Genomic DNA, 17,877 nt, shown 5'->3' with positions numbered 1-17,877 from the left:
AACCCTGCAGAGTCTGTGTTGTGTTGTGCGTGTGTGTTGCCAGCTACTGCTTTTCAGGCTCCATTACTCCATTATCAGCCACCCTCCTGCTGTCATCTCTCCTGATCAAACACACACACACACACAGATATATGCCCGCTTGCATTCTGTTGTTTATTGTAGGATGTGTGAGCAGGGCTCTTCCTGGCTATAAACATTCAGATGAGAATTGTCCCGACCTTGTCCGGGTCTCTATGAGGGTGCCAAAGGGTTCAATTCTCGGGCCGACTCTTTTCTCTGTATTTATCAATGATGTCGCTTTTGCTGCGGGTGATTCTTTGATCCACCTCTACGCAGACGACACCACTCTGTATACATCTGGACTTCTTCGGACACTCTGCTAACAAACCTCCAAACAAGCTTCAACGCCATACAACACTCCTTCCATGGCCTCCAACTGCTCTTAAATGCTAGTAAAACTAAATGTATACTCTTCAACCGATCGCTGCCTGCACCTGCCCGCCCAACTAACTAGCATCACTACTCTGGCAACTACAAATACCTAGGTGTCTGGCTAGACTGTAAATTCTCCTTCCAGACTCACATTAAGCATCTCCAATCCAAAGTTAAATCCTATTTCGCAACAAAGCCGCCTTCACTCATGCTGCCAAACATACCCTTGTAAAACTGACTATCCTACCGATCCTCGACTTCGGCGATGTCATTTACGAAATAGCCCCCAACACTCTACTAGCATCCGTTTTGTCACCAAAGCCCCATATACTACCCACCACTGCGACCTGTATGCTCTCGTTGGCTGGTCCTTGCTACATATTTGTCACCAAACCCACTGGCTCCAGGTCATCTAAGTCTTTGCTAGGTAAAGCTCCGCCTTATCTCAGCTCACTGGTCACCATAGCAACACCCACCCGTAGTACGCGCTCCAGCAGGTATATCTCACTGGTCATCCCCAAAGCCAACACTTCCTTTGGCCGCCTTTCCTTCCAGTTCTCTGCTGCCAATGACTGGAACGAATTGCAAAAATCACTGAAGTTGGAGACTTTTATCTTCCTCACTAACTTTAAACATCAGCTATCTGAGCAGCTTACCGATCGCTGCAGCTGTACACAGCCCATCTGTAAATAGCCCATCCAACCAACTACCTACCTCATCCCCATATTTGTTTTTGTTTTTCTGCTCTTTTGCACACCAGTATTTCTACTTGCACATCCTCAGCTGCACATATATCACTCCAGTGTAAATTGCTAAATTGTAATTACTTCGCCACTATTGGCCTATTTATTGCCTTACCTCCTTACTTCATTTGCACACACTGTATACAGATTTTTCTATTGTTATTGACTGTACGTTTGTTTATGTGTAACTCTGTGTTGTTGTTTTTGTCGCACTGCTTTGCTTTATCTTGGCCAGGTCGCAGTTGTAAATGAGAACTACCTGGATGGGACGTAACCTACCTGGTTAAATAAAGGTGAAATAAATACAAATTAAAATTAAATGAGAGATGTGAGCATCATGAAATGGCAACACAGCACAGCCCGTCGGTTCATTCCCTCTCTGGGAGGACCCATTACAGCCAATGAGCCCCCATCCTCTCCTTCGTCTCTACCGACAGTCCAGGTGCTGGAGCTAATGCAAGCTCCCTATCCACAGCAAATCTTCTCCCTGGAGCCACACTATTTCTACCAGCCCTCTTATACAGCCCATCCTAGCCTAGTACCTACTCACAGCCCAGGTGCAGGAGCTAACTAACTCTGCAGCGCGGGTGCTTGAGACTCACAGCCAATCCTTCACCTATTCCCTTAATGCCCACTCACATTCCATCCTCACCCAAGCACCGCGTCCCTACTCTAACCCACAGCCCCGGCGCTGGAGCTAACCAATCGCTCTAGCGCTCCTGTGTTTTCCCTCACTCCGTTGCTGGGGTTTGACTCGCCGAGACACAGTTTAGAAAAGGACAGGTTGCCTAAACCAAGTGTTACCAAGCAACCCAAGCTTTATTTATGGAGCTTCATCAAGTTTTAATTTCAACATCGCTCAATAGCTTTTGTTTGAGCTTTTCTCCTGAGCTCTCTGCTTACTGCGGAGATCACACTGAGAAGGTTGTTGTTCTCACTGTGCCAAGTCCACCGGCAAAGCCAACAGACACGCACACACATCCATACACACACGGTGGATAGTGCCTTACAGATTCATCCTCCAGTAACCAGAAGAATGTGTGTGCACCTGGTAAGATGTACTACAGCAAGCGGTGGGATGTTTATATCGATGAACAACTGTCTTAACTCTGAGAGAGAGAGAACAGAGAACAGCTTGGTCTCTCGCTGGGTTATTACAGGCGCTGTGATGCTCGCCGAGCGTTGTGTTCCAGAACACATGGGTTCTAGGCTGACAACCACTCAGGCTTACTACATATCATATTGTTCTACCACTCACCCGGACCACATCATACAGGTAGCTGGGACAGATGTGCGTGAATAAGATAAAGAAGACGTTGGTGTGAAGAACAGCATACCACTGTCTACTCTGCACCGTGGACCAGTCTTTGGAAATACGGAGGAATGCTATAGACAGGTGTGTTGTTTAGCAACACAAGCGACACGTCCGCATCTTCAGGGCAAAACAGATGGGGGGGTTGGCTATGGAATAAAAGGATTATTGACAACATGTAAACAATATTTTGTCTCCAAAATGTCCTTGAAAACATACATAAATGTGCACAATAAGCACTTGTTGTTTCTCGAATACATCGTTACAGTTGTTAATTCGCTAGCTGGCAAATCGCTGCTATATTATCATAGATGGTACAAGTCAAAACAAGACATGGTATCAACAACAACTAGCTGAAACAATCCACTGGGCACAGACGTCAATCCCGACGTCTATTCCACATTGGCTCAACGTCATTGCATTAAAATGACGTGGAAACAACGCTACCGACGATTCCCCACGTGGCGGCTTCTTGTCATTGTCGCTAGCTAGCTGGCCTTTCAGAATCACAACACACAGCCTTCGAAGCCTGCGATGTGCGCGCATCATTTTCGTGACGTTGTCAGGCAACCCGTCTATATAGCCAGACTCGAAGACACATGCTAGAGAAGATAGTATGGTATTGAGGAATAGCATACCATAGGCTGTCTAAGCTGTGCATGCCTCTCTTTAACAGGGGCCTCGGGATGAGTTTGGGTAAAGCTAGGATTTGCTCTATCCGATGTAAGGCTGAGATGGGGGTCATCAGAGAAAGTGAGAGAGAGAGATGATAAAATGCATACTTCTGACTACAGAGCAGCAAGGGTTTGTCAGTTTATTATGACAAGTATTAATATTTACAGCTGACCGCAAGAGAACATTTGGCTGACCATCCATGCACCTCCAGAAATGTTTACTCAACGCAGTTCTGGTGCTGTGGACGTGGCTTCGATTGTCAGTTAGAGGACGAGGCCATGGTTAGAGTCGTAGGGAGAATATGTTAAGCATGACAGCATGACTGTCTCCTAGCATGTGGTCTAACATTCTATAGCCTGCTTATCTTGCAGGTCCGTCACATCTGCATTTGTCAGTATGTGTGTGTGTGGTGTGTGCGTACGTGCGGTCGTGTTTTCATGCTGAGTCACTAAATACTTTTTCATCTGAGCCGCTTCGTACACAGCAGAGACGTTGCCTAGCAACCCTGTCCACACCACCACGCTTAGTCCTAGCTTCTTCCTTTTTTATATCTATTTTTCTCCATGCTTTGCTTACGTACACATTTCTAAAAAGATACATTAAGAGGATTAAGATACAGAAATAAATACTAGGAATTAGAGAGAGAGAGAGAGAGAGAAGAGAGGAGAGAGAGAGAGAGAGAGGAGAGAGAGAGAGAGAGAGAGAGAGAGAATCAAGAAGTCCTAGTCCTGGTCAAAAATACTCTTCAGTTCTAAATTGTGCTTCAGATCAAACCTGACAGGCAGGCAGGCTGAAATTCCAGTACAAGTCTGTGGACATTTTGTATCAGTTGAAGATCATGGACATTTGCAGTTGGAAAATTGTTCCAGTCTGAAAAGGCTGATCAATCTTATTTCAACCAGGGCAAACTGTTTACCTCATGATAATCTGTTTGGACATGTAGTTAAAGTAATGAGTTACTGACCTAAGGGATCCTTGGCTTGCTGGCGATCACAGGAGACACGTCTACTAAAATAACCAGTCTGGTATTAAACAATTCAAACACTTCCTGAATAGTACAATTCAGTCCAAACAATGCCGTCATATGTTATCATTGTCGCCCACGATGAAATCAATCGGGGACGGACTGTGGATCTCGCTCCGTCTGTTAGTACGTTCGTCACACGCAATATCTCAGACAGCACTGGACCAATTTATTATTATTATTATTATGAAACTTGGGTGAATGATGTGTCTTTCCATAGAGATCCGTCATTTACAAGATTACACTGTTTGGCCCAAGGAAGTGTGTGTATGTGGGGGGGGGGGGGGCACTGCATATTTTGTGGGGGACAACATGCTTACTGTTGCTTTTATAAAATCTCTTTATTTATTAAAAGTTGAAGAAGTATTACAACAAGAGAGCAAGTACTGGTGAGGAGAACTGCCAGTTTGTCTGGGTACAGAGTTCAACAGAAAAAGGCACAACGCGTCTCAACAAGCACTCACACAAACCACCCCTTTACTTGCTACTCTCAGCACTAATACCTCACACACAACACACACACACCACACACACACACACACACACACACACACACACACACACACACACACACACACACACACACGCTATATCCCTGGTAATTGATGTTCATACAGAAAGACATCCTCATTTGACGACAGACAAATCATTTGAATCCTGATGATGTGTTTGTGGGTTTCCAAATAACGACCTGCTGTAACGGGTGTCTAGATCTTCCTCCTCCTCCGACGAGGAGAGGAGAGAAGGATCGGAGGACCAAAATGCAGCGGGTTGTGAATACATCATGAATTTATTTAAAGACGAAGACGAACACGAAAAACACTTGGAAAATTACAAAACAACAAAACGACGTAGACTGACTAAAACATAAAACTTTATATAACATGAAGAACGCACGAACAGGACAGACTACAATAACGAACGAACAAACCGAAACAGTCCCGTGTGGTGCATAACCGAGACACGGAAGACAACCACACCACAAACAAACATGTGACCCCACCTACCTTAATTATGATTCTCAATCAGAGGAGATGAAACCACCTGCCTCTAATTGAGAACAATATTAGGTACCCAAACCAACATAGAAACAGAAAACATAGACTGCCACCCAAACTCACGTCTTGACCAGCTAACACATACAAAACGAACAGAAAACAGGTCAGGAACGTGACACCTGCTCTCTAAATTCATTACAAAGACACAAGCATTCATACAAGCATTGACACAAACAAAGAGAGTGAGAAATACACACACTCTCTCTGCCACTTTATTGTCCAGAGGTGGGAACTCAAACGTGTACCAAGGAGGCTGGTGGGAGTACTATAGGAGGACGGGTCATTGTAATGGCTGTAATGAATATATGGAAGGTATCAAACATATGGAAACCACATGTAATGGCTGGAACGGAGTCAAACAATGGGCCGTCCTCCTATAGCTCCTCCCACCAGCCTCTCTGACGTGCACACCATTCCCCATCATCGATGAAAGCATTACCAATTACAGTGCTGCGGCAATCTGAATATAATACGTTTTTTTGTGGCTGATTGTATAAAGCTTTGTCATTCAAAAGGCGGAATGTGTGGAAGGCTTCCACCTGTTATTTGTGGAGAGATGGAAAGGTTGTGTCGTGGTTATGTCTGAATAATGTCTACCCCGCAACCTCCCTAATTTCATGGGGCTGAATCACCACCCCCAACCCTGGTGACTTGAGGGGACAGGCTTGGGGATGGGAACGGCATCACAACACATGATGTTATAATGGTGTGTGTTTGGGGACGGGGTTGGGGTGTGTGTCTCTTGAGTTGCTGCTGCCACGCTCCAGTTGGCACAGTAAAAGACGACACATTTAGGAGGAGACGAACTGCACTTGGGCTGCTGCCTGTTTCTCTTTCCTCTCTTTCTGCTTGACTTGATGCAGTCAGTGGTCTGTTTCTGTTTCTGGCTGGCTCTCTGGCTGGGGGTGCTGCTGCAAGGCTGAGGCTCCCGGTCTGTCTCCTCGTGGTCACAGCAATGCTGCTCATTAGCGAGCGGACGACCCAACCTAGACGAGCACCGGTCAGGACGGGACAACACGACAGCAGTGACAGCAAGGTAAAACTCTGTCGCTCCGCCCCCTGAGCGAGGCAGTTGACCCACTGTTCCAGGTGAATGCCGCACCTCTCTGATTCAGAGGGGTTGGGTTAAATGCGGAAGACGCATCTCCGTTGAATGCACTCAGTTGTACAACTGACGAGGCATCCCTCTTTCCCTTTCCCTTTTCCCAAAGGCACGTTCAAGCCACCCCCCCAGTTTATCTTAGCTCCGTACATCCAAGCCTGCTCAGTACACAACAGATGTCACACAGCCAGTAAAAAGTTTCTATAAACTTCTGTGCAGCTGCATTCTGGAACCCAATAAGAACTCCCATGCTGTACGCCCAGTGCTCATAAACACACGACACACACAAGAAGTGAATACACACCCATAAAGTTGGCTGCGTAGCCAAATGATTATTATAACTTATTTAACTTATTACCAAACATCCGTCTTAGTCTACCCACCCCCGTACCCCTCCGTCTCCTTCAGTTTACCTTAATGCAAGCCTCACAGACCGCTCACAACGGACTTCAGAGGACAACTTCTCCTGTTGGAAAAGAGAGAGAAAACAATATCACACAGCTGAAGTAAATATCCGCCATTATTTTAGTCAGGAAGAACGATGCTTTAGACGTTGGTCATTTGTCATTTCCTTCAAGGGTATTTATCAGGCCAGGAGTGTGTGTGTGTGTGTTGTTTGTACAGCTATGGGACATCAGTGTCAACTCCACTGAGGGAAGTGTTGAAGGAGGCTGAACTAGGTGCCAGGCAGGAACTGCAGTGGCAGCAGCAGTGTGTGTGTGTGTGTGTGTGTGTGTGTGTGTGTGTGTGTGTGTGTGTGTGTGTGTGTGTGTGTGTGTGTGTGTGTCTGTCTGTGTGTGCGTTTGTGTATTCAGCTCCAGACGCTCCCTGGCTGCACATCCATCCCATAATCCATGGTGACGGCTTAGAGCAGTGACACCCACACTCTCCTGCTGCCGTGGCGACAGGGCCAGGGCCAGGATGGATGGAAGCATCAGATGTAATTGGAGCCCATTAAGCAAGACTCTGTGTCTAATGAATGATGCACGCACACACACCCACCCACCCACACACACACACACGCATGCACCCCCACACAATCGCATGCAAGACAGCAGAACACACATACAACACACACACACCACACACACACACAAAGCTCAAGGAATGCCGCAGCAGCCTGCTCTGAAATGACCTTAGCTGGATCTAGCCGCAGAGATTCATTTCAGCATCCATTAATAGGAAAACGGTTCCACGTTTACATTTAACAGGTTTCTATCTTACCGAACCACACCACTCTAAATTACTTTGCCGATCGATAATACACATTTTCCTTTCAACATGGCTTTTCCCCCTGAAAAACATGCAAGGTTCCAAAACGAAATCATCAGTTACCACAACTCCAATCTCCCCCAGAGCAGCGGGCGCTGCCATATAATTCTCCGGCCTTACCTAGAAAAACAAAGGAATCTATAATGTAGGATCGTTGAGGTCCAAGGGAATTGGGTAAGGCAGTCGAGCCGCGCGCACACACACACACGCACACACACAACATATCAGAAGAAGGAGAGCGACCAGAGATTCGTCTTTGTTTTATTAAAACAGCCTCAGATGGAACAAACAAACAAACAAACAAACAAACACACCTCGGCAGCAGCCGGCTCGGCAGCACTGGTTTCAATATTTCAACAGAGAACTTTAGCTGGAGGGGCAGCAGGACAAATGGAGCTTTCTCCGAAATCAATCCTAATTATCCTGGCTTCTGAGACCATCACATGTAACAGGCCAACCAATCAGCCCTCAGGATAGAAAACAGATAGATACGCAATCTACCTGTGGACGTCCCTGAGAGATGCAACCATCAACGCATCACTTACCTGTATATTCTGTACGCTCTTCATCACTACCTCTAGACTAGAGGAAGGTACTAACGAGGTCACACGCTAGTTACATCTCTATCCCTCTAAAAGGGCTGATTATTTACTAGGATTCTCATAACCGGATTAAGCCTACTCCAGGGACTACAAATCATCTCAATAGTCTGAGAAATCAGTCCTAGACGTATAGCGGCATAGATAGACTTCTCCACTAGGGGCATCCTTCGTCTTTTCGCCCAGCCTCTCTACATCCATGCGTTTCTAGACAGGCCGATGCTCGCAGACATGCAGCCAGGTCTACCCCTCAGTAGTCTTCCTGGAGCCACAGCAGAACATTTTATTCGATCTTTAATCCAGATCAAATAAGCAAGATGTGTGTGTGTGTGTGTGTGTGTGTGTGTGTGTGTGTGTGTGTGTGTGTGTGTGTGTGTGTGCATGTGTGAGAGAGAAAGATACCATGCTCTTACAGCTGGGGGCTATTCATTCATTCTCCTACAATCACAGCTCCTGAGCTTGAGTTTGTTTACTTTATGATACGACACAATCTGTACTGATCCGTTACTGTACCGCATACATCAAATGTCCTAGTTGTGCACGGATTGATTGTGTTGTGTTGCAGTGAACAGAGGGCTTACACTTATCAAGCTACCGCCGTGTGTCAGGCATGTTGGATTACTTCCTTTGTCGTGGTATTCGCCAGGCAACAACGTTTTGTCCGTCTAGGCGAGCCCAGCTAAAGTATACCCCCATACTGAAGTCGTCAAGTAGTGTCGTACTACTTTAATAGTTGAGAAAGTCACCGAATGTAGAACGTCAGTGTAGAAAGTCAAGTCATACTGAAAGCAGAGTATTTATTAGGAGACACTGTCCTGCACAGCGGTTACCAAATCCTCTGTAACTCTAGGCGGAGGCTCCTGAGTGTATTACCTTGACTCTCATTGGTTTTCAGTGATAGGAAATGGTGAGGACAGGGTCAGGTGACCCAGCTCCAGAAACACAGCTGGAATGGCCTCTGTGACATGAGCTGCAGCTGGAGATTAGTACCTTATATAACAGTGTGTGTGTCTCCATCCATATAGGCTTACAGTACATGTATAATGTATGGGCCACGGTGCCAAGTCTTCTATATAGCGCTGCAGTGTATCCCTCAGCTCAGAACTGAGCTGGTTATGCTGCACGCACGCACGCACGCACGCACGCACGCACGCACGCACGCACGCACGCACGCACGCACGCACGCACACACACACACACACACCTCTTTTCCCTTTGGGGAGAAAGGCACAGATGGATGTTTCTGGATGGATGATCCTCTGGGAGGGGTCAAAAGCAGCAGGGAGGGAAACGTTGGCAGGCAGGGCTGTGTGTGTGTCACTGCACCACCTCTCTCTCATCCCACCTCACCTCTCCCTCTCTCCCCAACCTCACCTCTGCTCTCCTCCCACCTCTTCTCTGCCTCCTCTCTACGTTCTGTTCCTCTGAGGCTGGAGGGGAAAAGACTGACACCCTCTCACCCTTTTTATTCAGCCGAGGGGATATACAGTGGGGCAAAAAAGTATTTAGTCAGCCACCAATTGTGCAAGTTCTCCCACTTAAAAAGATGAGAGAGGCCTGTAATTTTCATCATAGGTACACTTCAACTATGACAGACAAAATGAGAAAAAAAATCAGAAAAATCACATTTGTAGGATCTTTAATGAATTTATTTTGGCAATTAATGGTGAAATAAGTATTATGGTCAATAACAACAAGTTTATTCAATTACTTTGGTTATATACCTTATGTTTGGGCAATGAACGTTTTCTCGTAAGTCTGTCAACAAGTTTTCACACACTGTTGCTGGTATTTTGGCCCATTCCTCATGCCAGATCTCCTCTAGAGCAGTGATGTTTTGGGGCTGTTGCTGGGCAACAAGGACTTTCAACTCCCTCCAAAGATTTTCTATGGGGTTGAGATCTGGAGACTGGCTAGGCCACTCCAGGACCGTTGGAAATGCTTCTTACGGAAGCCACTCCTTCGTTGCCCGGGCCAGTGTGTTTGGGGATCATTGTTCCATGCTGGAAAGACCCAGCCACGTTTTCACTGCAAAATTCTCACCATACATGGCTCCCATTCATTCTGTCCTTTTACACGGATCAGTTGTCATGGTCCGCTTTGCAAGAAAAACAGCCCAAAACCAGTGATGTTTCCACCCCCATGCTTCACCAGTGGGTAGTGGTGTTCTTTGGAATGGCAACTCAGCCATTCTTGGTCCTCCATAGCCAGCGACGAGTTGAGTTTTTTACCAAAATAAGTTATATTTTGGTTTTTCCACTGACCATACATGAACATTCTCCAATCTTCTCTGGATCATCTCAAATGCTCTCTAGCAAACTTCAGATGGGCCTGGCACATGTCTGGCTTTAAGCAGGGGGACAAACGTCCTGGCTGCAGGAATTTGAGTCCCTGGCGGCCGTAGTGTGTTACTGATGGGTTTAAGGCTTTGTTACTTTTGGTCCCAGCTGCTCTGCACAGCTCATTCACTGCTAGGTCGCCCGTGTGGTTCTGGGATTTTTGGTCACGCGTTCTTTGTTGATCATTTTGACCCCACGGGGTGAGATCTTGCGTGGACCCCAGTCGAGGGAGATTATCAGTGGTCTTCTTGTATGTCTTCCATTTCCTAATAATTGCTTCCACATTGATTTTTCCTTCTAACCAAGCTGCTTAACCTATTGCAGATTCAGTCTTCCGAGCCTGGTGCAAGGTTTACATTTTTGTTTTCTGTGTGTCCTTTGACAGCTCTTTTGGGGTTTGGCCATAGTGGAGGTTTTGGAGTGTGACTTGTTTGGTTGTGGACAGGTGTGTCTTTATATAAACTGGATAACAAAGTTCAATAAGGTGCCATAATACAGGTAACGGAGTGGAGGACAGAGGAGCCTCTTAAAGAAGAAGTTACAGGTCAGGGGGGGGGGGGGGGGGGTGTGAGAGCCAGAAATCTTGCTTGTTTGTAGGTGACCAAATACTTATTTTCCACCATAATTTGCAAATAAATTCATAAAAAATCCTACAATGTGATTTTCTGGATTTTTTTTTCTCATTTTGTCTGTCATAGTTGAAGTGTACCTATAATGAAAATTACAGGCCTCTCTCATCTTTTTAAGTGGGTGAACTTGCACAATTGGTGGCTGACTAAATACTTTTTTGCCCCACTGTATGGGTGGTTTTACCTACCAAAGGGCCGAGGGAGAGGTGGAGGACAGAGGGAGGAAGGGGAGGAGGGATGTGGGTTTGAAGCAAAGGAACCATATTTCAGTTTGGGGAAGCGATCCCCTGCAGTGCGTGGCTGCCTGCCGATAGACAGAAAGAGACAGATGCACTTCTCTAAAAGGAGACGCGCACATTTCAAGTCAGGAAGCGCGCCGTTCAAAGGAAAGAGGAAGAGCTAGAAGAAGTGTGTCATGCCAGAGAGAGAAGAGCACCCAACCACAAAGACAACGACTTATTACCAGCCAGTACAACTGACGGCGTTCTCTGAAAGTTACACTCGCACCGTACACTAACACAAGTACATATTTAGCCTACATACACATGGACATAGTGCCTGCCTGCAAAACAAATGTCTTTCACAGTAACACGGTCGTCACTAGTTACTGTATCACAGCCACAAAGTCATAATTATGGCTAAACCCTGCCTATTTCCACAGTTTCTCTTCTTAAAATCAGATTTTAAGCCTAACCCTAACCGTAACCACACTGCCAACCTTATGCCTAACCCTCACCTTAAATTAAAACCCACAAAACACGTTCACTCCCAATCCCACACTCTGTTGCCTTTGTTCCCCAACCCAACCCAAGCACACTGACCCAAGCTAGAGCTAAGGAGAACAACAACTGAGAATAATCCCTATAAAGCATGTAATACAATACAAAGTAGAGCACTGGGCCTTTTCAAAAATACAACAATGCAGGGATATTTCCATCTTCTTCTGTTTCCTCTGACTAAAGAGAACGATAAGCAGAGCTCTGTGTCCCCCAAGAGGTCAGGAGGATGAGTACGGCCAGAGATGAGAGCTGGAGCCTTTTTACTAGAATCTGCATACAGTACAGTTATAATAGACCTGTGAGTCTTCATGCAGTATGATAATAGGTGAGTCTTAACAGCCACTGGGACCCTGGTCTTCACCTCTGTAAAAGAGCATAGGGATTGTAAACACTAATTGCACACATGCATGCACGTACATGCAGTGTTTCCCCTAGGAGTTTTTTCAGCAGTGGTTAAGGTGGTGGTGGTGGGGGGGCGGGGGTTGTATAACGACTATGAGAAGGTCACTTCTGGTGACTTTTTAATAGGGCATTCTACTTGAAAATGCATGAAAATAAAATGCCGCTCTGCTGCCCCTCTCTCCCTTCACTGTGCTCGTGCTCTACCCCGGGGGTGTCAAACTCATTTTGCCCTGCGGGCCGCATCCGCTCTTCAAATTGATTATATTTCCTTGACGTGAAAATAAGCTAAATATAGTCCTCTATCCATTGCTTTTGGCATTTTCGATGCTCTTTGACCGTCTAGCTTTCGTTTCAATAACTGTTAGCAAGCTGGACTGAGTGAAGAGACTATGACTGTCGGTCCCTTCTAATTTCAACATATTTTTCGATTAAGTTTGAGTTATTTCAATGTCGAATGAGATTTTGGTGTGTGTGTGTGTGTGGTGGCAACCATTTCATTGGCGGCAATGAATGTAGGGGAAACACGCACGCACGCACGCACGCACGCACGCACGCACGCACGCACGCACGCACGCACGCACGCACGCACGCACGCACGCACGCACGCACGCAGCGCAGCCACCACACACGCACACACACACACACACACACACACCACACACAACACACACACCACACACACACACACACACACACACAACACACACACATGAGGTACACCCACAGTTCACACACAGAAAGAAAGCAGATAATGTTACTGTCAACTCCAGCCATCTCTGTGAAGTTTTTTGTAAAGCGATGGCCTAATTTGAATAGGACTTCCAATTCAACGAGATAAAGTAGCGCTCCCTAATTTAAAAAACGGCAACACTCGTGGTTTGAGGACAGCTATGCCCTTGGGACTGAATAACATGGAGAGAGATGAGAGAGGAGAAAGAGAGAGATGGGAGAGAGAGGGAGCAATAATGATATACTAAAAAGAAAATAGTACACTGATGCCAAGTGGCCTTTTACTATGGGGACAAGGACATGTTGAACATATACTCTCCTTTAATAATACACCAAAAATAAACCAATCCCATGTCACGTTTACCTATGGGAGCAAGAGCTTACTTTATATATGCTCTAATACTGTACATCTGAACTATACCGCTCGTTGATCTTCACTAGAGACCTAGAGGATGTTCACCAGTGCAAATCTCAGTCATCTATTATTAGTAACACTGCAAAAACATCTAAAACACTTGAATGAGAAATAGAAAGCGAGCAGCTCTGTCTCGTAGCCCTGAAACCTGGAACAGATGCCTCGATTGTCTCATCAGCTCCAGAATATGCAGGAGAGTGGTAGATCGAGAGACGAATGCACGCGCACGCTTGCACACAAACAAACACACATGCAAACGTACGTTCACACACACACACACACACGTGTACACACACACACACACGTACACACACGTACACACACACACGTACACACACACACACACACACACACACACACAGAGAGAGAGAGAGAGAGTGGCAGAGTGAGAGAACAAGCGTTGCCTGTCTACCATGCTAGATATCCCCTCTGGTGCCAATCTGCTAGCATAACAATGTCATCCTAACCAACAGGATTAGCTAGTACCATGCTAAATACCAGTGACGAACCATGACAATAGGACCTAGCCCTTCAGAGAGACCAAAAGTCTTCCAATACGTTGTATCAAACCAAACGAATCAAGAAAATAACAGAAAACATAGCATCACTTAATCCGCCCCACATTAATCCCAACTCATAACGTTACTTACTACCCTGCATGCATCTACAGGTAGCTAAAGCAGTCCCCAAGTCCAGAACAGACTATGGGAGGCGCACAGTACTACTTAGAGCCGTGACTACATGGAACTCTTTTTCATATCAAGTAACTCATGCCAGCAGTAAAATTATATTTAAAAACCAGATAAAAATACACCTTATGGAACAGCGAGGACTGCGAAGCAACACAAGCATAGACACATGCATACAAACACACGATAACATACGCACTATACACAAGTATATTTTGTGTTATAGATATGTGGTAGAAAAGTAGAGGCCTGAGGGCACACAATTAACATATTGTGAAATCTGTTATGAATGTATTGTAATGTTTTTAAAATGTATAACTGTCTTAATTTTGCTGGACCCCAGGAAGAGTGTTTGCTGCCATGGCAGCAGCTAATGGGGATCCATAATAAATACAAATACAAAGTTAACCAACTAGGTTCAATGTTAGCTAGCTAGCTAACATTAGGCTACAACTAGCAATGCAAATGGATCTGAGATGAATAATATTACTACACAGATCATACACGTAATGTTAGCTAGCTAGCGAGCCAGCTAACATTGACTAGCTAGCTAACAGTACGCTTTAAGTTCCAATGAAAACGACTTTCTGACCAAATATGAAACATATAATATCTGAAAATGTAGCTAGCTGGACTCTCTTACCCGTATACATTGATGAACGCTTCTCCCTCTGTCACGGATGCCATGGTTGCCCTTAGTTTGAAGATGTAATCTGGAGACTGTTTTTCTTTTTCAGTTCTTTATGATATTTTTCAAAAAAGCCGGCATTAGAAGGGATTAGCTACACATTCTGAGCAGCTCATGTTATAGACAGAAGCGAGCTACATGGCCGACCAATCCGAACTCATCTCTCTGTATGTCTAGTCCATCCATTATCTCAGCCATGATGGCTAGTGGGAAAGTTCATGCCTTTTTCCATGGCTAAACCAACTAGGCTTGTAATTTATACATTTTATTCGTATTTACAGATGGCGTACACGTTTCTTATTAAGGCACATGAAAGTTCACATGTTCCAGAAGGCATTTCTGCCAAAAAAGACATTTTGATAAAAAAAAATTTAAGTTGAAATGCCTCTCCTGTGAAGTAGTGATGCGTGACATATGCCTAATTTCATCACACTTTAGTGCTCTAAAGTTTAAATGCAAATTAGCAACAACTTCTGCCTTGAAGTTGATAACAGCTGCTGCAGCCGCCGTCTCCATTATCACCCTACTACAACAGAAGCTAGCTAACATTGTCACACTACTACAACACAAGCTAGCTAACATTGTCACACTACTACAACACAAGCTAGCTAACATTGTCACATTACTACAACACAAGCTAGCTAACATTGCACACTACTTACAACACAAGCTAGCTAACATTGTCACACTACTACAACACAAGCTAGCTAACATTGTCACAACTACAACACAAGCTAGCTAACATTGTCACACTACTACAACAAAAGCTAGCTAACGTTGCCAGCGTTAGCATGGGAAAGCTACAGCATTACGTATTGTGCTCTCAGTAGTGAAGTGTTGTCATAAAAAATTCAAAAAGTTTAAATATCACTCCAAAATTCTGCTCTAATTAATATTGTTGAATAGCAGAGACATTCTGTCCAGCTTCTGAAGGCCTAGCCAATGGCTGGCTGAGCTAGCTAGATTTTTGTACCCGGAGACCACCAAAGAAAATCCTGATTGGATAATTCTTTCTAGTCAGTATTAACCATTCTCTTTCCAACACAAACTGAAGAGGTGAAAGCTGAAAAGTACTACAACTATTGTAAAAATGAAATAGAAATTTAAATAAAATTAGATTAAAAAAAGGCCTGGAAAAGGCCTAGAAAACCCTGACAACAGCACCAGAAACCCATCACGGTCAATAACAGGTTATTTTTGTTAGTGGGTGTGGTTGTGTGTGGGTGTGTGTATGGTGGGTGTGTGTATCTACTGTGCATCCAGAAAGTATTCAGACCCCTGGACTTTCCCCCCATTTTGTTACATTACAGCCTTATTCTAAAAGGGATTCAATAGTTTTTCATCAATAGCCCATAATTACAAAGCAAAAACTGTTTTTTAGATTTTGTTTTACAAATGTATAAAAAGAAAAGATATTACATTTACAGAAGTATTCAGACCTTTTAATCAGTACTTTGTTGAAGCACCTTTGGCAGCGATGACAGCCACGAGTCTTCTTTGGTATGACGCTACAAGTTTGGCACACCTGTATTTGCAGATCTTCTCAATCTCTGTCAGGTTGGATGGGGAGCGTTGCTGCACAGCTATTTTCAGGTCTCTCCACAGATGTTCCATCGGGTTCAAGTCCGGGCTCTGGCTGGGCCACTCAAGGACACATTCAGAAACTTGTCAGGACCTGCGTTGTCTTGGCTGTGTGCTTAGGGTCGTTGTCTTGTTGGAAGTTGAACCTTTGTCACTGTCTGAGGTCCTGAGCGCTCTGTAGCAGGTTTTCATCAAGGATCTCTCCGTAATTTGCTCCGTTCATCATTCACTTGATCCTGACTAGTCTCCCAGTCCATGGAGCTGAAAAACATCCCACACATGATGGTGCTACCACCATGCTTCCCCACAGGGATGGTGCCAGGTTTCCTCCAGACGTGACGCTTGGCATTCAGGCCATAGAGTTCAATCTTGGTTTCATCAGACCAGAGAATCTTGTTTCTCATGGTCTGAGAGTCCTTTAGGTGCCTTTCGGCAAACTCCAAGTGGGCTGTCATGTGCCTTTTGCTGAAGAGGGGCTTCCATCTGGCCACTCTACCATAAAGGCCTGATTGGTGGAGTGCTGCAGAGATGGTTGTCCTTCTGGAAGGTTCTCCCATCTCCAAAGAGGAACTCTAGAGCTTTGTCAGAGTAACCATCGGGTTCTTGGTCACCTCCCTGACCAAGACCCTTCTCCCTCAATTGCTCAGTTTGGCCGGGTCGGCCAGCTCTAGGAAAAGTCTTGGTGGTTCCAAACTTCTTCCATTTAAGAACAATGGAGTCCACTGTGTTCTTGGGATCCTTCAATGCTGCAGATATTTTTTGGTACCCTTCCCCAGATCTGTGCCTCGACACAATTCTGTCTCGGGGCTCTACGTACAATTCCTTCAACCTCATGGCTTGGTTTTTGCTCTGACATGCACTGTCAACTGTGTCAACCTTATATAGACAGTTGTGTTCCTTTCCAAATCATGTCCAATCAATTTAATTTACCACAGGTGGACTCCAATCAAGTTGTAGAAACATCTCAAGGAGGATCAATGGAAACAGGATGCACCTGAGCTCAATTTTAAGTCTCATAGCAAAGGGTCTGAATACTTATGTAAATATAGTATCTGTTTTTTATTTTTAATACATTTGCAAAAATGTCTTAAAACCTGTTTTTGATTTGTCATTATGGGGTATTGTGCGTAGAGTGATGAGGAACATTTTCATTTAATCCATTTGAAAGCAATGTTCTAACATAACAAAATGTGATAATAAGGGAATGGGTCTGAATACTTTCCGAATGCACTGTATGTGTTTGTGTGTGTGTGTGTGTGTGTGTGTGCTGTGTATCAACAAGGGTTTTTGCGTGACAGATGGTTCTCATTGGCTTCTGGGCAGAGACTCAAGTAGCAACCCAGCGACTTGGAAACTCTCATTGGTTTGAAGGCAATTCCTCTCCTATTAAGAAGACAAGAATGTTTTTG

The 17,877-nt window shown here is 45.0% G+C and overlaps 1 pseudogene; it reads right to left on the bottom strand.

Annotated features, from left to right (window-relative positions):
• Nucleotides 1–17,877, bottom strand: part of LOC111968978 (alpha-(1,6)-fucosyltransferase-like) — a 121,238-nt pseudogene that overhangs the window by 72,208 nt on the left and 31,153 nt on the right.

Source organism: Salvelinus sp. IW2-2015, linkage group LG9, assembly GCF_002910315.2.
Source record: "Salvelinus sp. IW2-2015 linkage group LG9, ASM291031v2, whole genome shotgun sequence".
Classification (NCBI taxonomy): Eukaryota; Metazoa; Chordata; class Actinopteri; order Salmoniformes; family Salmonidae; genus Salvelinus; species Salvelinus sp. IW2-2015.
The sequence above is the reverse complement of the archived record's forward strand: the minus strand, read 5'-3'. Positions and strand labels throughout refer to the sequence as shown.